The 25,917-nt window shown below is 46.0% G+C and overlaps 1 protein-coding gene across 1 annotated transcript in view; it reads left to right on the top strand.

Moving 5' to 3' along the window:
* Window positions 1–25,917, top strand: part of SOAT1 (sterol O-acyltransferase 1) — a 454,029-nt gene that overhangs the window by 393,314 nt on the left and 34,798 nt on the right. The window lies entirely within an intron of this gene.

Genomic DNA, 25,917 nt, shown 5'->3' with positions numbered 1-25,917 from the left:
AAGTTATTATGGAAAATCTTTATTCTATGTCTAGACCGTAGGCTCCCATTATGCTCGTTCAAAGCTTACTAACCACAACCGAAGCAAGCTGTTCTACTGGTTTCAGGTAGAACTCTTTAAATATTGACTCGCCTGCCCAATCCGCCATCCTCATGATGTCTTCTAAACGGACACCAACTTGGAAGGCTTTGGAGGCCATGGCTCCCCTGACAGAGTGGGTGCCAAATTGGAGTGTATCTATCCCCGCCTGAGCTAGGGTCCAGCGCACCCAGCGTGCTAAAGTAGGGGCCGAAACTGCTTTGTGGGGTCTGCGAATAGCTATGAGAAGCTGACCGTTAGGTGAGGTCCTGAGAGGAGCTGTCACTTCTTTGTAGACCTTCAAACACTGTCTAAGCAAAGCTTGGGTTGTGTCATGACCCTTACCCCTGGCCCTCACTGGCTAGTCGGCCTTCCAGTTAGGGCCAGGTCGAAGGCCTTGAAACCTCATCCAAGACTCTCTTGGAGTCAGGCCTGGCGCCTTTGGCTCATAACCATCATGAAGACCAACACTGGAATGGGACTTTTTACTTGGGACAATTTAACTTTCCAGCCAACATGGAGGCGCACACATAGCTCAGTTACAAGGAACTTAGCTATGCGGTCTAGTCTTTTGGGTGTGGCAGGCCTGGGACTATTTTACCTGGACTACTTTACCTGAGACCATTTAAACCGCACCCAAACAGCAGAACATGCTTTGCGTTATTCTGCTGTGGGCAGCAAATCGCTCACCGTGTCCAGTTCTTTGATGACAGCTTACCTGAAACCAAGGACCTGCAGAGAGATCACACTACGTATCTTACCTGGAACATTATGCTGTCTTCAATCCATCGCCGACTTCAGTTCCACTCACCTGAAGATATGAACTCCATCATCCGGCACCACATGCATCCTGGAATACCATAACCTGGAAAGAGGAGAAAGAAAGACAGCATTAGTAAGCGTTTACTCGCATTTCTTCCCGATCGAAGAAAGCCACACAATTCTTACCTGGATAGTCCTCTCCTGGTCAGTATCATTGCTGGAACATTACGGCGCTCGGCGAGAAACATCGCGACCTGCAAGGAGAGAAAAGACACAGGTTAGCAATATAAAAGGCAAAACAGCGCTGCACATCACGCATTACTCACCCGACAGCATTGCGCACACCGTGCTTTCGCCTACCGGCCCATGCTTATCTTCGAACTGCATGACACCACCAAAATACCTTTCCATACCTAAAGGGGAAAGAAGCAAGACCTTATTATTCGAACTAAGAGGAACATAAGAACTGCATGTAAAGACTGTAAAGCAGCAAACCTACGGAGTCGCAGCAGGCCTGGATTCCCACAGGGGGGGATTGCACCAGTGAAGTAACTTGGTCGCTGCTCGCCCCCACATCTACGCGCCCCTGCCACGAGGAGCAGGACAGAGAATCCACCTTTTACAATATTAAGGTGAGGAGAAGGCCCAAGGGGGGGAGGAAAGAGTTGAGTCCAAGGGAGGTGGGAAAACAAAGACAATCTGGTATTGAATCCAGCTCTCCTATATTGCAGAGCCATCTTTAACCAGAGGCCTTACCAAGGGACAGGGAGAGGGTTTGAGAGTGCAAATCATCCAATCAGGGCTGGGTGGCGTCCCTGTGGATACCAGGTCAGCGTAACGGGTTGTTCCCTAAAAGCCGGGTAAGAAATCACTTTGGAGTCGCACTTAGTTCTTCTTTGTATGTGAAAAACGATACAGTCCGGAGAAAAAGACCTGCCCGCTAGGTCTAGAGCTCTGACATCAAAACTCTCCTGCAAGAAACTAGGCAAAGCAAAATAGTAAGCTTGCCAGAGAGCCGTACGTGATAGCGCCTCGTTAGGCAGCCACGAGAGAAAAAGATTGAGCACTTTATGAACGCCCCACAGTTTGTTATAACGGGTCGGAGGCGGCACTGTAAGCCGGACGCCTTTAAGCAATCTGCAAACAAGATGATGTTCCCCAGCTGGGGCCCCTTTGTATGAGGTTGTGGCCTGCAGAAATTGCGTTCACTGTTCTGTACGCAAGGCCTCTTTCCACCAAAGAGGCTAAGAAATTGATAATTTTCTCTAAAGGTTCTGAAACTGGGTGAAAACCCTGGTACTGACACCAGACCCTCCAGGCGCTCGAGGAATTGGTATACCTTTAGAGGGTAGCAGGGGCCCAGCTCTCCTCAATGAGATGGACTGCCTTGAGGGACATGCCCGTAGTCCTCCATCTCGCCCTGAAATCCTCCAAGCCGCCAGAGTCAGGGACCCAGAGAGGAGCAGGGGGTGAGCTTGCCCCAACGGATTCAATAGAAAATCTGGAGAATGGGGTAGAAGGATTGGAGAATCCGTAGAAAGTTCCAGAAGAACTCGGACCTGGTATCCAGAAGTGCAGACTGGGGCTATGAGAACTAGTTCTGTTTGTTCCTGACGGGCCTACGCCAGGGTCCTCGCTATCATGGAAAAGGGGCGGGAAACGCGTAGTGAATTCCCTCTGTCCAGGACTGTAAGAATGCATCTGTCGCCGAGGCTGTTGGGTCGGGTCTCCAGCTGTAGAACACTGGAAGCTGAGTGTTGAGGCGGGAGGCAAAGAGATTCTTGGACATTGGACCGCAGATCTGTTGCAGGCAGAGAAAAAAGGGCCTGCTGAGTCTCCAGTCGCTGGAATCGGCGTAATGGCGGGAGTGCCAGTCCGCTATCACATTCCTGAGACCCGGAAGATATTCCGCTGTGACGAAAATCCGGTGATCCAGGCAGAAATGCCAAAAGTCTTTGGCTAGCTCCGCTAGTGGACGTGATTTGGTACCACCCAGATGATTGATGCATCTGACTGCGGATAGGTTGTCCATCTTCAGCAAGATACAGCCGCTCACTTTGTTTCTGGCAAAGGAGCGAACTGCGAATGAGCCCGCAAGGAGCTCCAGACAGTTTATATGCATCTCCAGCTCCTGTGGAGACCAAGTCCCTCCCGTGGCTACCGAGCTGCTTCTCGCTCCCCAACCGGAGCGACTGGAGTCTGATTCGAAGATGATATCCGGGGTGGAACCGAAGATGGCCCAACCGTTCCAGGCCTCCATGTGCGTGAGCTACCAATTGAGTTCTATTCTTGCCTGGGGGACCGTGTCAGGCGTGGAGATTAAGAGGTGCTGCACCTTAGGTGTTGACCCTTCAGTCTTTGCAGTTCTCGGTAATTAAGGGGACACGGAAATATTGCTTGGATAGATGAGGATAGAAGGCCTATTACACTCGCTAGCTCCGGCAGAGAGAGATTAGGTCCCTCTGCAGAAGTGTGCAAATCTCCCGCTTGGTGGAATGTATTATGGCAGCTGGGAGACAGAGCTGTGAATTTTGGGTGTCCACTACAAACCCCAGAAATTCTAAATTCCTGGAAGGACAAATAATTGACTTCTACCAATTGATGAGAAAGCCGAGACTGTGCAGTAAATATATGGCTAGCTTGGCTTGGTCTTGCACTAGTTCTTGAGATTGAGTCATAAAAATAATGTTGTCCAGGTAAACTATCAGTCGGACGCCCTGTTCTTAGATGAGCTACCACTGGTCTCAGCAGCTTGGCATACGCCCAGGGTGCTGAAGAGAGCCCGAAGGGTAGGCTCGTGAATTACCAGTCTCGGTACCCCCAAGAGAACCTTAGATAACTCATGTGTGCCTGATGAATGGGCACTGCGAGATGGGCATCCTTCAGGTCCAGGCGCATGAGCCAATTGTTTGGTTTCAAGATGTCCCTGAGCATGTGGATGCCTTCCATCTTGAAATGACGGGCCACATCTTCTCCTTCCTGCACACCAGAAAAATTGGGCTGAAGAAACCGCCTGGACTAGAGCAGGGGCGAATCGCCCGCTTTTTATATAGGCTGTGTATTTCGCTGTCTAGTGCCCTCCGATCTATTCCTGACATCACTATGGGGGTGGGGTGACTGGCCTGAAAGGGCTGCATGAAAAACTCTAGGCACAGACTGCGTGCTGCGTCCCTGACCCAGGCATCCCCTGATACGACATCCCAAGCACCTGTAAAGAGCGCTAGCCTCCCCCTAACAGGTGTTTGCGGCACTGGCGCTGTTATGAGTAGACTGACCTGAGGGGTTGTTGCTGGGCTGCGTTCTTAGCGGCTCTCCTCCAGAAGCACCCTCTGCCTCATCCTCTTGAAGGAAAGAAGGTATCTGTGCGCTCTTGCCAGGCATTGTGTTGCTCCCAGTGGTATTGCGGTCTTCTTTCGAAGGAATAACGGCCGGAGGATTGACCTTGACCGGCCCTGGAGAACATTTTTGATGGAAAGACCCTCTTGATGGAGGCCTGGGCTTTGTCCAATGCGGCAAAGGTACTGACAAACGTAGACATTGTCTTCATGAAAGGATCCCCAAAGAGTAAGCCTAGGGCAGCAGCAGCAGACTCAGTGTTCACCAATTCAGTTAGCTTTGAGTCGATTTTGAAGAGGATGCCCTTTCAACGCTCGGTAGAAATAGCGCAGCTTGCATTTCCCAGTAGACGGATGACTCTGAGCCCAACCCGAGAGAATCACTGGGTCAATAGGGTCTGAAAAGCTGGTGGCTTCTTCTACCAGGTCTAAGATCTTTGCAAGAGGACTGGTGATGTCCAGAAGCATATCCTGACAGGACTCCCAGGCTCGGTCGATGCCTTTCCTAGGATCTTTCACGTGTTTGCCCAAAAACATGATCATCTTTGAGTCTAGCTCCGGAGTCAAAGCCACTCTGTCTGGTATCTCTGGATGTGGGCATTCTGCCCGGCGTCTCGCTCTGATCTCTGTCGAGAGGCTTGCGCAGCCTACTAAAAATGTAATCGGTTGTTCTGGCTGATGGCTCCCAGTCAGTGGACCTGGGATGTATTAAGTCTTCGGGAGCGAACATCCCCTTTGCAGGTGGCTGTTCCCTGGTACTTTTCCTGGGGATGGGGGCAGCCGCAATCCCCAAGGTTGAGGGTTTCGAATCCCAGATCTGGGTATCTTCATCTGAGGAAGAGTGCGATAGATCGCCATCATATATTCTTGCACTTTGATCATCTTCCATGCCCTGTCCATCTCCCTCTGGGTTTGAGGGTCTAGTACCTCTTTTTTCTCCTCTGGGTTAGAGGGTCCTTTAAGGGAAAGGGTTACCTTCCTATTCATAAAGGTTATTTTCAGCCTGGCGAAGGCGTCCGATACGGCAGCAGTGGCAGGAATAGATTGGTTTGGGGGGGCTCAGAGAGCTTTTGCTCTTACGAGCCAACTACATCCCCCTTGTGTAAGGTGCTTCCTCTTCTGGGTCTTTTTTCTCGCTGTCGGAGATGCCTCACACATGCGCTCCTCCATATTCTCTAGGAGCTGCTGTATTGGCAGGAGCATGCTTGTTATTTAATGCTGTTCTCAACAGTGAATCCCAGTACCTTTTTTGAAGGCTTTTTTCCATAGCCACCTCATGAATATAGCATGAATCCTCCTCCCATTCAGACCAAGCCTGATCTGATTGAGGGGAGTACTGCGTTGCCATGATAACTATGAGCACCTTAACCTTCTTTTTTATTTTATTTTTTTCTTCTTCTGGGCTTCCTGAACACCTCTCACAGCCCAGTAGTTGGAAGTAAACCAGTTCTTAGGAGTACTTGATTCTGCTCCTGTTCTTTTCTCTGAATTCCTTTTTTTTATATATATGTTCCTTAATCAGGCTGCTAGTAGCAAATGTCTGAAAGAATTCCTCCTTTCGTTTTTTTATTATGCTTCAGTATGAAAGAAACAGTAAGAGGAGAGTGGAGGCTCCGGCGCTCGCATTCACATTAACCGTTATTTCAAACGGAAATGCTCACGCGAGCGCCGGAGTATAAAGAAATGGACCAGGGAGAGCAGGAGCTCCCCCTGGTGGCTCACGGGCGCCGCCCCCCCCCCCCCCCCCCCCCCCCCCCCACCGGCAAAGGCTGCGCTGTCTTCCCTGAAGCCCGCGCGAAACTCCTCTGGGCCAGGGAAGCGAGCGCAGACACAGCGGGACCCGCTGCAGCGGCTAAAAAGGCGTCGCAAGCGAAATTACAGAACGAAAAGCTCGCTATTAATACAGTATCCGACGCCAGCAGGAAGCAGCTGGCGTCAGGAAACGAGGTAAAACGCAGCTGTCGAGAGAAAATAATGGCAATCTTTGTAAGTAACTAGCTACGAGATGACAGACAAATCCATGATGATAATATAAACAACAATATAAACAGATACACAATTGTTATGTCATATGATCAAATACACCACATGAACAGTTCTGAACAAGAATTGAACTTATCTGTTGCTGTGAGCAGCAAAGAAAGAGGAAGTTACTACTTGTTCAGGACTGTTTATGGGGCTACCCACTTGCCCATTGGAGGACTGGTGTCACATGTCAATGACCACTGGATGACCTTGGGGACCATCATGGGAAATTGAGTTTTTTGCCGTTATTAGACTGTTATGTACTTTGGATGCATTTTTGTTTTGTTATATATTTTTTTGGTGCACCTCCAATATGAGCATGTTTAGTATATAAGGTGCACAAAAATATCTTGCTGCTGAGCATTCTTTACATGTACTAATAAAGAAAGAGAAGCATAATGTGAGCCTCTGGTCTTGACATAGAATTAGAAAAGCAAGGGAAGTAAAGTTCTTTACGGTCTCCCTCCCACCACTCTAGGGGAAGCTCAAGGGGAACCCTTCTAGACCACCACCAATCTTAGCCAGGCAAAGAAGAGGTAGGCTAGCACTTAATGTCCATTCAATCCTATGGTGGAAGAAGCAGGGTGGGAATAGGCATGCAACCTCGCCCCCTTACTCTTTACTCAGATTTCTTCCGCAACCACTTCAGGGGTTCCTGAATCCGCTTGGCCCACTTATTTCTAGGCTTTGTCTAATCAAGAGGTCCATTGGCAGCAGTTGCAATGGTCTTTTGCAGTGTCTGGATTGGGTTTGGCTAATCAGTGTTTCCAGGCTCTGACGAAACGGTTATGGAGGCTGGATAGCTGGACATCCTTGGAATGACATGATGAAGACATTCTCAAAGTAGGTGACCCCTGGAGACACAAGATCTCAGGGACACGACGAAGGTGGGTTGTAGCAGTAGTCACCACGATAAGCCAGCGTCAGGCAGTGATCGTGTTGAGAACAAAGGAATGGGCCCTGCACAGCATCTCTTCAGTCAGGACGGTAGAAATTGCAGGTAAAGGAGTCTTGTCCCACAAGTTGAAGATCTGCAGAGCTCTAAGGCTTCACTCGGTTCAGTGAGGTAGCCAGGGAAGAAAGCTGGTCAGTCCTCAGAGTGGTCCAGGGGCACTTCCAAAGGCTCAGCAGGCATGTATTCTCAAGCAGGGGTCTGTGACAGGTTGTTTCTACCGGTCCTGCGGTCCAATCACCGACAAGGGCCTTCTGGAGGTCTGTAGAGAGGAGCAGTGCTTCACCAGAGTTTGGCTGGAGGCAATGCTGGTTGGCTGCAACAGCCGTCCTGGGGTCGTCAGCAGGATGCACCACTTCTTAGTGGTCTTGGCTCCAACAATCTGCTGAATGGATGCAGGAGTCCTCCTTTTATCCAGGATTTGGACTGTAGTTGCCTCTAAGCACAGCATTGGTGAGAATCTGCATTATTCAAACTGGCAGGGGCTGGCCAATCATGGACAGCACCTGGCCAACATATCTGCCCAGCAACAGACACACTGTGGCTTGAATGTGGACTCTAGACAGACCAAGCTCCCACATTAGGCCCCAACACAGACAGCCACTTTACTCGGGAAAGCAGAGGTTTTGCCCGAGAAAGGGCTTTCTGTAAAAAAATATATTTAGGACCCGATAGAGCAGGAATAAATCCAAGGCACAAAATTGTCAAAGGACACGCATAGACCTTGTGGCACAGCCATTTTAGAGTATAATCAAACGTGCACCGAGAGAAAAGTAAACGCATTATGAAAGAATCTGCGTCCACTGGTCCATCCTGGACAAATTGTGCCTGCAAAAGAAAATTATGAGGACAGAAATATCCCAACCGCACTTCATGGTAAGGCGATGTGTATGGTTTTAAATAAGTCGACCACTGGTGCTGAATCTGATGAGAAAGAGAAGACGGCTGTAGCTGAATCCAGTTACCGCCGATGCCTGCTGTGTAACCGATGTCTGTGCTGACCCCCTTCATCCATGCGACAGAGGAGTCCCGAAGACGCTGACCCTTAGACTGGTGGGAACAATCAGTCTTAAGAAGACCTTCATTTCTAGCAATCCCACAGCGAGCTGTGACCTTCCTAGGCTGCAAACCGAAAAATACCCTAGGAGCTCGAAGCTGAGAGCTGTGCAACGTATTCCCGTCAACGAATCTCACTGGAATTTCAGTGGAATCCTGCTGCACCTACAGAAGCAAAATTCCACTCGTTAAGGTCCCCTCACCAGAGTGCTGGACCGAGATAGCGAGGTGAATCGATCGGACAATTGTTCTGGTACCTTGACAAAGGTACCAAATCTGTAGAGCCACTAGAAGCACAGAGGAATCCTGTGCTGGGAGCCTTTCCTCTCAGCTGCTGCTGTAATTTCCCATCCAGTGTCCTTTTGTCACCACGGCAAGAATCCAGAGACCGGGTCCTGTGCTGCTGCATCGTGAAGGCGTCCGTCTGCAAGCTCTTCACTGCTGAGGTACCGTGTGGCTTGAGGTAATACTTAAAGTATTTGTTGCTCCTGTGTGGCTATGGTAGTGATTCATGTAGTTGGGAGTTTGTCCATTCCATTCGCCCAGGCCTCATGCTGGAACGCATCTAGGGAGCATTCTACGAAGTCCCTGAACATTTCCACTAACTCTATAGTCTGTTTCTTGTACGACCAGAAATCCTCTGGAACTCTGACTTTCCTGCATTTGGCACTTATCCTGCCTACCTAATGTTGGCCACTTAACTAATGTCCCCCTTCTACCTCTGAGAACACTCATGCTCTAGATTAGAGAAGGAATTCTAAAGTATAAGGCCTCTGTGAAGAAATTATAACAAGTGCTGCAAAGTACTTACTTGCTATGTGTTGGTGTTGTAACTGCATATTCCTGAAATAGAAGTTACAAGTGTTACAAAGTTATTACTTACCTGGGAATTGCTTACTGGCATTCTGAAAAGTATTTTCAAAGTCGTTTACTTTTGAATTGTGCTCCATTATTCTAGAAAGTAATGTTAGTAGTAGAACTGTATTATTGCTTGACATGGAAGAAGTGTGACAGTTTACTACCAATAGGTTCTGCTTACCTTGAATTACATACTATCATTCTAAAAGTCTAATAATGTGGCGTTACTCCCATTGAATAGCGTACTGCTATTCTAAATGTGTAATGCTGGGGTTTCCTCACCTTGAATTGCATAATTCCATTTTAAATGTGGATATATGCTTTGCTTTACTTACCGTAAGTATTGTATTGGTTTTTATATTGTGTTTCACTTATCTCTCTGCCTGGGTACATATAAAATAAACCTGAACAAATCTAAGGTGGGATGCATAAATCGTTTCAGGAAAATATCCCTTGAATTTATTTGTAAATGTGATAATTTATTTATTTTTATTTTTTTTGGAAACTTTATTTACAAAACTATAAAATCACATACATTACAATACACTCCATAAGACATTTAAAGTACTTGAAACCATCAAAACACATTTTATTTAAAAACAACTAATTACATTGAAGCATATAACCACACATAGCCCCCAGCCTAATTCACCACATCCCCAGTCACCTCCCCCCAGCCCCTATTTACATAAGTACAACACCAAGTCTAGTATAGCTGAAGAAATTTACCCCAAATTTTCTCAAATAAAACCAATTTCCCTTCCCTTCTGTAAAGTGTCCTCTCCATAGCCGCCAAGTCATGCATTTCAGTCAACCACGTCTCAATATTCAGAGTCATTACCGACTTCCAGTTCCGCAAAACAATTTTCTTACCGATCATTGCCCCTCGGAACAACCACTTCTTCTGATTCTGAGTAAGATCCTCCAGAGACTCATCACCCCCCAATATCACCATTTTGAAATCCAAAGCAGGTAAACCCTCAATCACCACATCGCACACCCGACCAACCTCACCCCAGAACAATCTCACCAACCTGCAGTCCCACAGCATGTGCTCCAACGTACCTGCCACATGAATACACCTCCAACAATCCAAGCTCTCCGACATCCCCCTACTCACCATTCTCTCAGGTGTCCAAAAAACCCGATTAAGAATCTTTATCTGTCTCGACCTCTCCGTGAGCCCCAAAGAACATAACTTAACATTTTCACACATCCTGTGCCACGAATCCTCAGAAATATCCAAACCAATTCTCCTACCCCACTCCTCTCTAAGCAAGTCATTACCATTGTAGTGCGACACAATCTCTTTATAGACTCGACTGGCCAGGCCACCTTCCCTCCCAATCGGTTTCCTAGTAAACAAACACAGATCAATTTTACTGTCAAAGTCCATAACCCCAATTGCCCGTTTCAGCTTCATATAATCTGAGATCTTAAAATTCTCTATGTCAAAGTGCCGCTGCAATTCCCTTGCAGACATCCAAATACCATTCTCAAACAGAGCAGCCACCCACCGCACTCCACCCAAAAACCAATCCGCCCAAAAAACCACATTACCATTGATCCGAATAGCAGGATTAAACCACAACGACGCACCAGGTTCTCTAAATGCGTCCACACCCAAACATTCACAAATACCTTTCCATGCGCTCCTCAAATTCTCAATCAGCGGATCTTTCCCACACTTCTTTTTTGAAACCGAAGTCAAGACCGCCCGCGGAGTCAACGGTCCAACAAAGCTAGTCTCAGCCTCCACCCACACATCCTGCAATTCATCCACGAACGGAACCAAAAAATCAGACATGAAGGCCAAGTGGTAGGCCCTGAAATTAGGAACCCCTAAACCACCCTCATTTAATGGCAGTTGTAATTTCCACAACTTTAATTTTGGAGGCTTCTTATCCCACAAAAATTCTTGAAGCATCCTGTCCAAATCCTTCCAAAATGAAGATGGTAACACCAAAGGAAGCATACCCAGAACATAATTAATCCTTGGGGCTGAGATCATTTTCAGGGCGTTCACCTTGCCCCACAGCGAGAGATTCAATAAACCCCCATCTGTCAAGATCAACCCTCAACCCACTGCTTACTGATTTCGTATTTTCCGAGATCAAGTCTCTAACCACGGGAGATAACCACACCCCCAAGTACCGCATCTTAACAGGACACCAACGAAATCCCAGGCCCACCATAAATCTCTTGTCCACAAAAGGTGTCAAAGGCATAACCTCCGATTTAGTCCAATTAATCTTAAATCCTGAGCACAGCTGAAAATCAGCCATAATCCCTATAAGCACCGGGACTGACCTCTCCAGATCATCCAGAGCCAACAGCATATCATCTGCAAACAGCCACATTTTTTGTTTCAAACCCCAACTCGAAAGTCCCACCACCTCATCCGCGTCCCTAATCGCCTCAGCTAATGGTTCTATGGCAATCACAAATAATAGCGGCGACAAAGGGCACCCTTGTCTAGTTCCTCTCTCCAGCACAAACCTCCCAGATCGCAAACCATTAGTGTTAACCTCAGCCGTGGGAGCAGCATACAGCAGCCTAATCCAAGAAACAAATTTTGCACCGAAACCCATCCTTGACAAAACCGAAAAAAGAAAATCCCAATTTATTCTGTCGAAAGCTTTCTCAGCATCCAACGACAACATAGCACAATCTCCCTGACGTCCCTCCGATTTTGAAATAGTATTCAATACCTTCCTAATGTTACTAGAGGTCTTCCTACCTTTTACAAATCCAGATTGGTCAACAAGAATCAGTGTCGGGAGCAGATTTTCAATCCGAATTGCCAATAATTTTGCCAGAACTTTGTTATCAACATTTAAAAGACTAATCGGTCTGTAACTTGCGGGCAGAGTATCATCCTTTCCTTTCTTCCGAAAAACAGAAATCATAGCATGCCTAGTAGAATCTGGTAGGACACCATTATCAAACGACTCCAAATACATGTCTCTTAAGAGCCGAAGTGCCGATTGAGGGAGCAATCGATAAAATTCAGCTGGAAACCCATCAGGGCCGGGGGATTTCCCCACATTTAACTTACTAATAGCCTTCTCAATTTCCTCAACTGTGACATCCGCCTCCAGTAGCGCTGAATCACGGTCACCTATCCTCGAGAGACCCAATCTATCCATCAAAGCTTCACCCCTCCCGGTCACTTCAGGTTCATTCTTGTACAGATTCACATAAAAGTCTTGAAAAACCTTATTTATTTCACCAGGATGATATGTAATCTTACCATTCCCATCACGGATCGCCGGTATTGCCCTTTCAGCATCCCTCTTCCTCAGTCTATAAGCCAACCACCTATCACACTTCTCACCCTTCTCGTAGTAAGCACATTTAAGATAAAAGTGACATCGATCTGCACGTTCATCTATCATTGACTTCAGCTCTCTTCTCTTTTCAATTCTGCCATGACTTCAGCCCCAACCTGTCCCGCCATAACTCTCTTGGATAGATCATTCAACTTTCCCCCCAGCAATGCCTCCTTGTCATCAGCCTGCCTCTTAAGTCCACTAGAAACAGCAATCAAGTGCCCTCTCATTGTACACTTCAGAGCCTCCCAAACCATACTTGGACGAACTTCCCCCGTATGATTACTCGCCACAAAACAATCTATCTCCCTCTGCATCCACCACGTCATCTCTATGCAATAAGGCAACATTCAACCTCCAGGAATTACGCCTCTTTAGGGCATATCTCAACCGTAGCTGCAGAGTCACATGAGCATGATCAGCCAACAATATACTGCCAATTTCGCTCTTCTTATAAGATTCTGTTATCTTGCCGGCCGTTAAAAACATGTCCAGCCTAGAATACACCGAATGCGCTCCTGAAAAAAAAGTATACTCACGAGAGGTCGGATGCTCCAACCTCCAACCATCTTTTAGATCATGTTCCAAAACTAAATCATCCAATGCCAAGTGCTGCCTGTCAGCACCCCACTTAGCCGAATTCCAACTCCTGTCCATACTGGAGTTAAATACAACATTAAAGTCACCACCCAAGATAATGTCCCGCGAACCCATGTCTTGTAAGGCCTGCGCCACTTTTCTAAAAGAAAGTTCCATCATCCACTGACGGCGCGTAAATATTACATAGAGATACCAGTTGGCCCTGTACTTCTATTAACAGAATCACCATCCGCCCATCCCTATCCCTTTCAAAACCTTTATATGAGTGTTCCTCCTAATCAGTACCGTGATAATTTATTGAAATTTACAGTATAACTAAAAGGACATTTTTAGAGCTAGACTGGATCGAAACTTGCAATAAAAGATGAGTTTATAAGATTTATGGAGATCTCTGTATGGGGTACAAAAAAGGAGGAAATTTGCTAGATTATCTGATGCGTTGTCCACATGAAAGAATTATGAGGTCTTTTCTAAGGGTTGGATTGAATCTTATCCACACCAGGGAAATAGTATGCATTAGAGGTCGGATTGCAAGTAATACATGCACATTTCAAGGTCGGCGACCGGACAGAAACACTTAAGCACATATTTGACACTTAGCTTTGTCCAGCGTTGGAAGATAAGCAAATACAATTAAAAAAAAAGAAAAGAATTATGTCCATGATGCATCGTATCTCCCTACTCATTTTGGCATTGTAGTATAGGGCGACAACCACACTCATCATTAATTAGGGCAGTAACCTTTTTAAAGGAAGTGAAGTAGCTTGATGTATTTTAATGTTTTAGCAGAATATTTGTACATTGATTTTTATTTATAATTTGGAAATTATAATAAAACTGTTTTTGTACTCTTATTATACTAATGCAATTGCATTGAATATATTTATAATGTATTTTAAACCAGTTGCTAAATAAGGATGTATAAGGTTTAGAAACCAATGCAAATAAGAAATCAATTATTTTGACAATACATCAGTGTTTAAGTGTTTACTTGAAACATATGTATGCAACAAGTTTGTTTTACCTTTCTACGGCCCTCTCTCCCTCCTAATCTACCCCTCTGTGCTCTGTCATTGCTACAGACATACCACCAGGTGGTACAGCTTCATACTAAGAGTTGGAGTTTCTGTATTACCCAAGGTATAGTTTTATAAAGGCTCTTTGGGGGTGACTTTAGAAAACCTGTCCTAACAATGGTAGCAGCTGGTCCAGTTAGGTTGTGCATTACATATGGTGGCAAAACTTGAACATGAGATTAACTGGTAATGGTTGGCGTTACTGATCCATGTGGTGGCAGCAGCTGAACTTTGGAAGCTGACCATTACATGGTGACTAACCATGAGGCATTAGCTGTGTTTGGATAGCATTAGAAGCAATACTTGAGTGAATACTTTTTTTACTGCATCTATATGATGGCAGCAACTGTACATGAAGCCCCCATTTACATGTGGTGACTATAGCATGTGTATGAAGCCTTAACTGGCATTGTTGCACAGCCTGACGCCTCTGGTACAGCCATTTCTATCAGTTGCCCATCCAGGTGGTGTGCACTCATCTTGCTTAGTGTGCTAAGTCAGATGGAAGAGACGGACAAGAAGACCTGTTTCAACTTAAATGTTTATTGCTGTTTTTTCCTAAACTAAAAGAAAAATGGCAAACTAGTGCTTGTTTGGATTTCTTACAAAAGATTCCTTCCTCTGACCAAACCTATTCTAAACGATCGTCCGTTCATCCTTACCACTAATGAACTAAACATAAACTTTGCCAAGGTAATATTGCTTCCCCACTGCTTGGCTTGAGCCCCCCCTTCATGGCCCCACCCAATTGTCGTCTTGGTTCTTTCACTCTCTCAGGCCTGACCTAATTTAGTTCAAAATGTCTTTTCTTCTCTTTCGAGAGGGTTGCTCCAGACCCCCAATGCAGATGTTCTAATCCGTTCAAACAAGTTATATTCTCAACTGTGGAAACTGGTCCTGCAAACCTGCTTTTTGAGAGCCTGTCTTGGCCTCCTTTGGGTAGCCTGATAATGTCCTCTTGTCTGGGTCTGGGTCTCTGTTTGGTTATGTTTTGTATCTGTCTCCTGCTTGGGGCCCTTTAGGTTTGTTGTAGTGTAGCATGGGCTGCCAGGTTCTTCAGCCAGTCTGTATGTGTCACTGTTTTAACAAGGGGTACCTGGTTTCTAAGCCATGTGTAGGCTAGGTGGCCTCCCAAGCTTTTGCACGTTCACTTCTTTCACCCCTTTGTGAGGTATCTCTTTGCTCAGCCCAAGGTGGGCTATGTGGCTTTGTAGCCCTTCTGAAGTTATTAATGTTCCCACCCCCGAAGGCATATCTTGGTTTTCAGCCCAGCATGGGCTATGTGGCTTTTCAGCCACCTGGGTGCTTGATCTTGCCCCGACCCAAATGATTTTATGGCTTTTCCCAGACAGTTTAGCAGGTTGTACAGTTCTTAGTTTGAAACTCATCCGCTCTTAGGTTATATGGTGTCTCACCCTTTCTCTGGTTCTATTGATCTATTAAGTCCTGCCCCCTCTTGGGTAATGACCGGGCCATGCCACCACTTCCAGGGTCGCAGCGCATATTTTGCTCTCTGCTGCAGTGCTGGTCAGAGAAGGCAGTCTTTTTTTTTTTTTTGTTTTTTTTTAGATTCTGCTTCTGCTTTTCTCTTGTCTGAGTCACTGGATCTTTGTTCCCTGAAACGAGATGGGACAGATCATTGGTCCTGTGCTTCACACAATGATGGCAACAATAAACGGTCAGAAACCACATTCGTCGGTTTGAAAGAGCCCTGTGTGTCGTTTCCCCGCTCATTCCTGATATAGACCACAAATACGTGGGATTCTGTAGTGGAGGGAGGATGAGCAAAAATCCTGTTTGGGGATTCCTTGTCCCCCTAAGATGGGTGGGTGGGGGCAATCACCACCTCTCACCCTGATCCTTGTGAGGTGTTAAGCATAGCGGGGTCTGGCTCCCCTTGGGGATAAGGGACGAATTCCCTGGATTCGTCACAATGGGCAAATATTCCCTGCTCATTTAGTTTAAATTTTCATTGTGTTGCACAATGAGACCAATTTGCATAGCTAGACCCACTCTGAATACCCATATTTAATTTGGACAATTAGACTAACTCTTGCATAGCCAGACGTAAATCAACAAATCTGAATAAATGTTGCATAGCTCATTTTTTTTTTTGATCAGTCAAATTAATAGTTTTCATAGCAGAAAGTTTTTGTATAGACTGCCTTACTCTGCACAGTACCTGAATGTTCATTACCTTGCACTTCTTTCAAAGACCAATATAGTGCATATTATAAACTCTTGCTTGCCTGCAACGACCCGGGAACCCGAAGAATTGCAACTGAAACATCACTTGAAGACAATGAAACGTACTACCTAGGGACCCACACAACAGGTTGTCATAGATCTCCCTTATACCCACCAGTAACCTCCGAGCAAGACCTCTTCCTGACTAGAACACTGAAAGGTAGCAGAAACTGAGCTGAGTAAAGAAGGAAACTTCCCAATTCCTACAAATCAATCGCGCAACACTGGACGTAGACCTGTTTTTCCCCCTCCCTGTCCTGCCAAAAAGGCTCTTGACCTCCCAATCCCTCCTCAAACAACTCTCCACAATAGCAGCAAATGACCAGCTCTTTTAATGCTAGCAACTCGGTGCATGGGAAAATAGTAGAAAGCAATAGCAACAACATATAACTTCAAGCAAGTTCCTTTTGACAACCACACCATTGGTCAGACCAGCTTGCAGCACCACATCAGCTCAGAAGTCCGTATTGTTCAGGCCTTCGTGTAAAGAAACTGCATCCGGCAGACATCCCTCGCTGGAATCTGGACAATCAACCTGTACAGACCACATTAAAGTCTTGGGGTGAGGACAGCCATTAAACACATTACTGATTTTATACATATGCCCAGTATTTTTTAATACGGTATATCATGTGCCGGAGTAAGTATTTGAACTTGGAGCTCTACATGTGCAGCATAATTAAGATGTATATTTTTTCAATACATCATTGTGCTGTATTTTCTAGAGAAACGGGTGCTGAGTAATTATAAATGTTTCAGCCTGCAACCCCCTACTTGAGAGTTGCGCCTTGTCGATCTGTCCACGTTACCTACCTTTTTAAGAGGGGCTTTTCTTCCCTTTCTTGTATGGTGTTAACCGACCCCTCCCCACGCACCAAGGTTAATAGTTGCACAGCCCTCACCAAAGGGTTGTACATAAAATGCTGTTGCACAACCAGACCCACCAAGATCCTTATTTGAAGATGAAGGCAAAAACCAAAGGTCAGCAGTTCATGACAAACCTAATGTACAAGTCAACCAAATCAACTCCTTACTATAGGAAGGAACCACTTAAGAATGGTTAGTACCAGATGTCTTCATCAATGCTTGCTGCACAGCCAAACATTCTTTGATATCTATGACCTTCTATTCCTGGACAAAGGAGACCTACTCCTTATCACAGAAACCTGGCTCTCATAATATTGCTTATTAGTTCTACACAGAACCATTCCTTTAGGCTACAAAATTAAGTGGGGGAAGAAAGCAGCCTGGAGTGGAGGAGGAACTACACTTGTTCACAGGGACTGCATCAACATTGCAACTCCAGTCTTTGGTATCCCAGACTGTAAATCTCATAATCTACTTGATGTTATGCATGTCAACACTTTACATACTTTACACATACAGACCAGCTTCATAGAAGCCTTCCTTCGCAGACGAGTGTCCGTCTATAGTTCACCAACACTTCATCATACTGGGTTACTTTAACATCTGGCTTGAGAAGGAGGATATCAGTGCTACAATGTTTCTCTCTGCAAACATTTATTGACTTCATCTCAAATATTTGATTAAATAACCTTCCCATGAAGCTGGACATGTCTTGAATGGTTTTTGCTACAAGAACTGCCCTTTACCCCTCAGTCTGCTTACATAGGAGAGAGCAACTTTCTAGCTTGTTCACCATCTTCGCTGAAGTGCCAGCACTCATGAAACCCTCCCTAGTACTCCCAAAGTTAACCAGGCCATTGAAACAGGTCTCAACAGACACGCTGCTGGAAAACCCCAATGCATACAAGCCTCTTTAAGCAACTGAAACTTTGACCAGAGCTCCAAAGGAGCAAATTAACAATTACAACTAGAGGTAGTCACTTCTGGATAGGATGGCACCAAAGAAGCCTTTCAAAAAGTCACAAAAGAAACATATCTCCAAATGGTTTGTTCCCAAGCAGAATTGCATAAAAACCTGAAGGACTGTCGTGAGAGACAAGCTGCCTTAACATGACCAAATGGTTGTTATACAGCATTTGTACTGCGCACTTTACCAGCATCGTGGTCTTATGGTGTGTATACCTTGTCCGAAACATGTTTATAGTGCACAATTATAGTACTAAAGTGTAGGGATTATCCGTCAAAAAAAGGTCACACGCACAACATGGTTAGAAGGAGGTCTTAAAAATCATACAAAAATTCAAGAACCCTACTACACGACTCCTGCACTTGGGCAACAACTCTGATAAATGTGTGATATACTGCAACAGTAATTTTCAACATATCCAAGGCCTCCTAGTTAGGAAAGGACCAGCACTTGACGACCGAACTAGGGAATCCATGACTACAGATTCTTCTTTATCATTAGTTTTGTTCCTCCCTTTTACCACCCAGGACTTGATTTCCACTGTCAACACCATCAACCCAGCGGGTTCTCTGCAAGACCTGTAACCCCCATGCAACTCTCCCTGATAATTTACAGAACTATAATGACGCAATCGTGATTAACTCCTGCATTCCTATCCCTTCTCAATGGCTTGTTCAGGCTGTGGACAGTCCCACTCGCCTTAAAAGTGCTGTCAATAAATCCCTCCCCAAAAGACCCATGGCCGAACCAAACAACCCAGCCAATTACTGCTCAATATCCAACACACTTTATCTGCAAAGTCCTCAACAAATTCATTTACTGTCACCTTTTGGAATGTCATTCAAAATCCTTTTCCATGAATCGCAACATGGATTCAGGCCAACGAGAGAAACAGAATGCACACTTTTCTCCATTTATGACCTTCTAATGAATAATGTCGACTGTTAGGCAAGATTGTATGCAGTAACCCTGTGGTAGACTAAACCAGTCTTGTCCACTTGGGATTAACTAATACACCTATTGGTATAGGTCTGTACTATGCAATTTAGTAGAGTGAGCAGCCAGACTTATCGCAAGAGGGGTATATGTGAGCTGTAGAGCTGTAGCATCGAGATCCACACATACAAGTATCCAAATAACACTTACACACAAGGTTTTCTAGTAACAATTATTATTTAACAGTCAGTTTTAAATAAGCATTTTTTTAAAAGGGCAATGTGGAACAATAAAAATACACTTCATAACTCTCAGAATCAAGATAAGAAGATACTCTTTAGAGATGTTTCATACACACTTCCTACACCCCTAGGTGACTTCAATTGCTAGGGCAGTATTGGAATTTATATATTACTTTTGTACTTGGTAAAGTTCTGAGGTTGTGGGAAAGGTTAAGGAAGGAAACAAGTTCTCAGAGCATGTGAGCACTTTTTAAACCCCCCAATGAAGTCTAGATAAAACCTTTCCCAGCAATACTAGTTAAAACCCAATGTACCACCTATGAGAGACAGTTGGAATTCAAGGCAATGTATCAGAAGAGTCTGCAGGGAGCCAGGACAGCCAAAGTCAATTTGAATAAAGTCTTTGGAGCGGAGGCAATTTTTTAGATGGCAAAAAAGTCTTGCACAAAGTTAGAGTTAGTAGAAAATCACTGTTGGGCCACAACCTGTTAGGCTTGTGAAAGATAGAGCTGAGATCAACTCTAGAAAAGCAGCTACTGCAAGTCTAGTGAGAAAATGCAAGCTACAGGCAAAGAGGTAAGTACCCCTTAGTCAGAACAGTACCTTAGGTTAGAAGAGGATCCAGCTGGCTTCTGTCCTGGTTACAGATCCTGTGTTCCTGGGCCTCAGTCGTGGGGACAAGAGGAAGGTTTTTTGGAGAACTCCTGCACTGCAGTTCAAAGGTCAGCGGCAGCTACGGGCTCTTTTCAGTTCAACAGCACTTCGTGGTTTCAGCTACCGGCCAATAGCACACCCGCGGATCTTGGACACTGAATGGGCTTCCCTCACTACTTCAGTCCAGCACTCTGGTGTGACTCGAGCTTGGGTTGTCCTACTTTGGCAGGGTCCTCAGGATCTTCCTGGAGCTAAGGTCTGGCTTAGACGTTGCACTCGACTACAGATTTCTCAAACCCTGGCACTCAGTTACAGCAGCAGCAAATAAGTACAGTCAGTTGGGAAAGGACTTTCAGCAAAATTCATCCTGGGTTTAGTTGGTCCCACCAACCCAAGGGAAGAAGTCGTCCTTTCCAGAGCATCTCTAGTCGATTCGGAAAAGGAGTTTCAGCACAGCAGCAGGGCTTCACCGGGCAGTTGGTCCAGGAGGATGCAGCAAGCTTCTCTGCATGATTCCTTCGGATGTTTCTTTCAGTGTTCGACTGTCTTCAGTACAAGAAGCCTCTCCTTTTATGCAGGTTTCTCCCATTCATGCACAGTCCAGCTGTCACTCAAACATCAGGGTGGCTGTCCTACAAGGACAGCCAGCCAGTCCGGACTGAGTGCATTCAGGTAACCAAGGAGACGAAGGACAGGGAGTTTCAGGCACCTCCCTAGCTTCCTACCCTGCCAGACACACTGAGGCCAGAGGCGGGTTTCAGTAGTGGAGCCAGCCAAAGGCAAAACAAACAAAAGCGTTAAACCTGGTTTGGCGCACCGAGTAAAACCCAAGCAAGACCACACTAACAAGAAATAGTGAAAAAAGAGAACCAGGGCCATTTTGACACAATGGTCAACCATGAGTGCTTTAGTGCAGCTGAGGATTTGGCCTGCGGTAGAGAAGCACAATGGTAGGAAAATTAACCACTGCCACCAGCCATTAAAAGTATTGAGGGTAACATAGTAAATGTTAAATAAGTAGGAAAAGGGGCTACTAAGTAACCCCCCCAGCAATCCACAGAAGATGGGGCGTGCTGGACCTACAAAGGGAAAAGGTAAGTAAAGTCAATTTCACTTTACTATTCTTGGGAACAGTAGTTCTCACACGAAAAGGTATTTAAACCTTAAGAGAAATCTAAAGGATTTCTCTGACACTGCACTTAAGGTGCTGTGTGTCACCATACAAATTGGCCTGCCGCCTACTCCAAAGGCAATACCGCCTCTCTGTCCTCCCCAAGAAGAGAGCTCTTATCCAAACCTGCGTCTCTGTGGCATCTAACAACTCGGCTGAACTTTTTAAAATCTGCAAGGAACTGACCAATCCTGCTGCAGTCTCTACCTCTCCAGTCTCCTCCCAGGCCCTCTGCACGGCCCTGACTTCACTTCATCTCTAAAACTCAGGACAATTCTGTCATCACTCTCCTCCTCTCCCTCTACTCCCTGCTCTTCCTCTGGCCCTTCTGTAGCCACCTCTCCTCCCTCCTTCTCTGCCTTTCCCCTGTTCTCCGCAGACAAAGTTTCGAGACAAGTCCGATCTCTGAAAGTCTCATCTAAACCGGTTCACCCCTGTTCCTCCAAAACCATTAAGGACCACTTCGACTCCCCGGCTCTTGCCCCGGCCGACTTCTGCAACCACTCCTTCGCCATTGGAGTCTTCCCATCCCCCCTGAAGCACTCCCTCCTTAAGAAACCTTCTGCCGACCCCTCCTGTCTGGCTAACTATTGCCCAATCTCCATCACTCCCTTCCTGGGCAAACTCTTAAAAAAACTGCCCATCGCCCAACTTAATCTCCACACTGAATCTGTTGGTTGTCTTCATGGCCATCAGTCTGGCTTCAGAACTGCCAGAAGCACGGAAACTGCTCTCCTGAACATCCATGAAGACCTGCTCTCCAACCTTAATTCCAACACCCCGTGTGCTCATCTTGCTTGATCTCTCTTCTGCCTTTTACACGGTCAACCATGATAACCTGGGTATCACTGGTCAGGCCCTGGCGTGGCTGACTTTTTTCCTCCTCTGACCGACCCTCCCAGGTCCAACTTGGGCCCTTCCTCTCCGCTATCTTTTTCTCTGCCTGTGGTGTCGCCCAGGGGCCTAACCTCTCTCTCTGGCTTTTCAACCTATACCTGGCACTTCTTGCCCACCGGATTGCCGCTCTCTGCCCCAACTTTCAGTGCTATGCGGATGACTCGGCTCATTTTCAGGTTACCTTTGGCCACCTCCTCTCCGTCTCCCATCTCTGACTGTCTGCTATCCAGGATTGGTGTGCCGCCAATGGCCTCTGCCTTAATGCCAGTAAGACACACCCGCTCCCTCCTTCCCTGTTGCTCTCTGGCCGGACTCTCTTGGCTACCTCCTGCTCCAACCTGCGAGGCAAAAAACCTCAGGGTCATTTTCAACCCCACACTCTCCAGGGACGTCATTTGGGGGTTGCCAGAGGTCGCAAGTGCGACCTCTGTGGTCTCACTCTTGCAACCTCTCAAAAAAAGTTTTTTAAAATGTATTTTTTTTTTTTTTTTGCTTGCAATGCAAGCTCCTGGGCTGTGGTCAGCACCATGTGGCTCTTTAATTCTGGAGTGGCTAGCTTTCTTGTTCAGGCAAAAAAGAAAAATTAGAACATGAGGGCCACAAGTCTAACACTTTCAGCACTGAACCTAAATAAGAAATAATAGGAATGCCAAAAAATGTCTTTCTGAAATTCTATACAATAATTGCTAGACTCATTAAAGGTTTATTTCAGGAACACTTCAGGGGGTGAGTCACTGATTTAGTTTGTTCTGAAACGCCTCAACTCAGCCTTTCATCCTTCTGAGGTCGATAAATGGGTATCAACACAGGTTGGGTGATATTGGGTGTATATTTCTTTTATGTAAAGTGCTAAAGCTTAGGTGCTTTATAATAACACATTATCATTTGATCATGGACGTCTGCTTGCAACCACAGTAATTTGGTAATATGGGCCTATACACACTGATCTTAACAATACATATGGCGATCCATTCAGGTATGAAATGTACATCACAATATAGTGGTATCGTAACCATATTTTTCGTAGTGTACAATGCTATGTGATGCCACTTCATGTTTTGTCAACTGGTGAAAGGTCGTGTTCCATCGCTTCCCGCGATATCACTTTGGGGTGGGGTCAAATGACATCACTTCTGGTGATGTCATTAGGGGGTCAAGGGTTGTGTGATGTCACTTCCGCCACCCCTGGCATTTTGGTGAAATGACGTCCCTGACACACTCCTTCTCTCCTCACATCTGACATCTCTAAGAAGTCACATTACCAGCTGCACCTCCTCAGAGGTATTCTACCTTTCCTCTCCTTCCCCAAGAAGCTCACTGTCTCCAGAGCTCTGGTTCTCGCTAGGCTGGACTACTGCAACAGCCTCTTTCTAAATCTGCCTGCCTCTATTCTCCGCCCTCTGCAACTCATCCAGAACAGGACTGCAAGACTTGTCCTTGGCCTCAACCCCAAGGATCGTATTTCTCCATGACTGAAATATCTGCACTAGCTCCCAGTGGCTACGAGGATCAAGTTCAAAACTCTCTGCATTGTCCACAAGGCCTTCTGGGGCCAGGGGCCTCAATACCTTCAACTCTCTCTTTATAAATATCTTCCTTCTCGAGTTCTTTGCTCATCCGCTCCAACTCCCTCAGGGTCAGTCGCTTCTCCAAGCAACGAGTTGGTGATAGATCTTTCTTCGGCTGGGGCTTCCCTCTGGAACAGCCTCCCTGCTTCCCTTAAACTTGAGAAGAACCATCTCTGGTTCCGGAAGTACCTCAAAACCTTTCTCTTTGCTTCTGCCTTTTCTCCTCCTCTCACCTGCTGACCTCCTGGCTGAAACTGAATCAGCACTGGTTACCTGGCCACCCTCTGATCCCAGGCCCAGGTCCCTCCCCCGCCAGTCACACACACACCTGCACTGCCTGCCAACCCCCGCACTAGATGACTGTTTCTGTATCCTTACAGTCCCACTACCAGCACTTGACACCTGATGTCTGCACTCACCTTTGCACTTGCCACTGCCCGTTACTTTTACTTGTTATTCTTCTATTCCCATGCACTGCACTGTCCCTTCCCCCTGCTCCCGCGCTTTCCCCCTTGCCCCATCCCCTGCACTTGCGCAATCTAAATGACATTTGGCCTAGTATGATCGTTGTCTGGCCTCCCTTTGTTCCCCCACCCTTGCCTTGTCTCACCTTGAAACACTTGTGTATAGGCGCGTTATGAATACCATATCATATATCATATCCGAAAAGTAGATTCCTATGAAGTTTGTCAGACTCCAAACAAAGTCTGACAAGTTTGTCAGACAAAGAAAATACAGAATCAAAATACATGAGTGAGAAAAAGGTCTCGCTCACTCTAGGATAGAAATTAAGTCCTAAAGTCCAGCAGAAGAGCTGGGGGTCTCTAAGATTGAAAGGAATTAGCACAGAAATGAGAATTCTCCCTGACACCAACAATAACCCTACCAGTGCAATCATCCTTGTGGACATTTGTCGCATTAGACCCCATTAGTCACGAGGTTACTAAGTGGATTAGAGGTCATTGGGTGGAAGAAATCGCCCTATGCTGGATTGCATTCTTCCTGACTGAGAGACTAAAAGCACTTGTGTTAACTTTAAGATCAGATGACCCCCTCATAACCTGACCTTTTAGAGTGCCCCAAGGTTCCAGCTTCTTCTGTTAAATATATAAATGACCTCACCCACTGGAACTCATCAGCAACATGGCCGTGACAGTGCCTACCTAGCCATGGGGACAGACAGTGGGCTGATCCAAAATGCCAGGGTCCTCCTGAGCTAGTGGAAGCTAGACACGAAGAAAGTATGTGGGGAATTGTACGATCACTCTCACTGGGTTCCTGCATTTGGGAAAGGGGCAGTCACAGGAGTACATGCACCCCACAAACCCCAATACCATATACCTCATATAAGGTGAAAACGGACATAATGGCAGGGGGATTCCCAGAGAAGTCCCTCTGGCCAGCAATTGGAGATCAAGCAGCAGCAACAACAAAAATGGGAGTGGGAAGCAAAGAGTTTGAGCGAGACCCGAAAAATGGCTTCAGAATCCCCAAAATAAGACTGTCTATTGTCCATAAAAAGAGATGTCAGAATCCCCAAAGATTATATTTTCCCCTACCATCCATGACGAAAGCCTTCTATTTACAACAAACTTCCCTTGCTTATCAATGGTTTCGGTTTCCCTAACTTCTGATTTCAAAATCGGTCATGCCATCAAGGCTTCAAAGGGGAGGGAAAGCGATCAACATGTCTGGACCCTTTTAAAATCCAAAATTGCGGCAATACTTGACATAACCTCAGGTCAAATCCTAGCTGCAGTTCGTGCCCCTAAGCACCACCAAAGGGGATGAGGGACCAGGCTATAAAAGCCAGCCTGCTCAGTCTGACTGTGGTGTTTTTGAATAGGAGCAAGGAGTTTGGAGGAGGCTAGGTAGGGAGAGGTCTGCTGAGGGGTTGGAAGGAGAGCCATAGTGACGGATGAATACCATTTCCAGAGAGCTATGTTGGTCGCGGAGGGTTATCTGAACAGATGCCTTCAAGTGGGTGTCTTCCACGCATTGGGATACTTAAGTCCGCTACAGGCATGTGCGGTCTGAAAAGGAAAATTGAACTGTCGCCAGCTTCAAACCAATTATTATTATTATTATTTTTTTTTTTAAATAACCTGCCTAATACCATACCGGAGTTTGGTTTCTAAGTGCGGATCCAGAATTCGAACCTCTTTGCTCTATGTGGTCTTGCTTCAAAGACCAGTGCATTGCCCCTGTGCTATCCTTCATTCACAACCATCCCAACCCCCTTAACTCGCCTCTTACCCTGAACTTTCTTCACTGCAAACATTAGCATGATTGGT

Source organism: Ambystoma mexicanum, chromosome 1q (assembly GCF_040938575.1).
Source record: "Ambystoma mexicanum isolate Mex_15411 chromosome 1q, UKY_AmexF1_1, whole genome shotgun sequence".
In the NCBI taxonomy this organism is placed as follows: domain Eukaryota; kingdom Metazoa; phylum Chordata; class Amphibia; order Caudata; family Ambystomatidae; genus Ambystoma; species Ambystoma mexicanum.
This window is presented reverse-complemented; position numbering and strand designations above follow the sequence as displayed.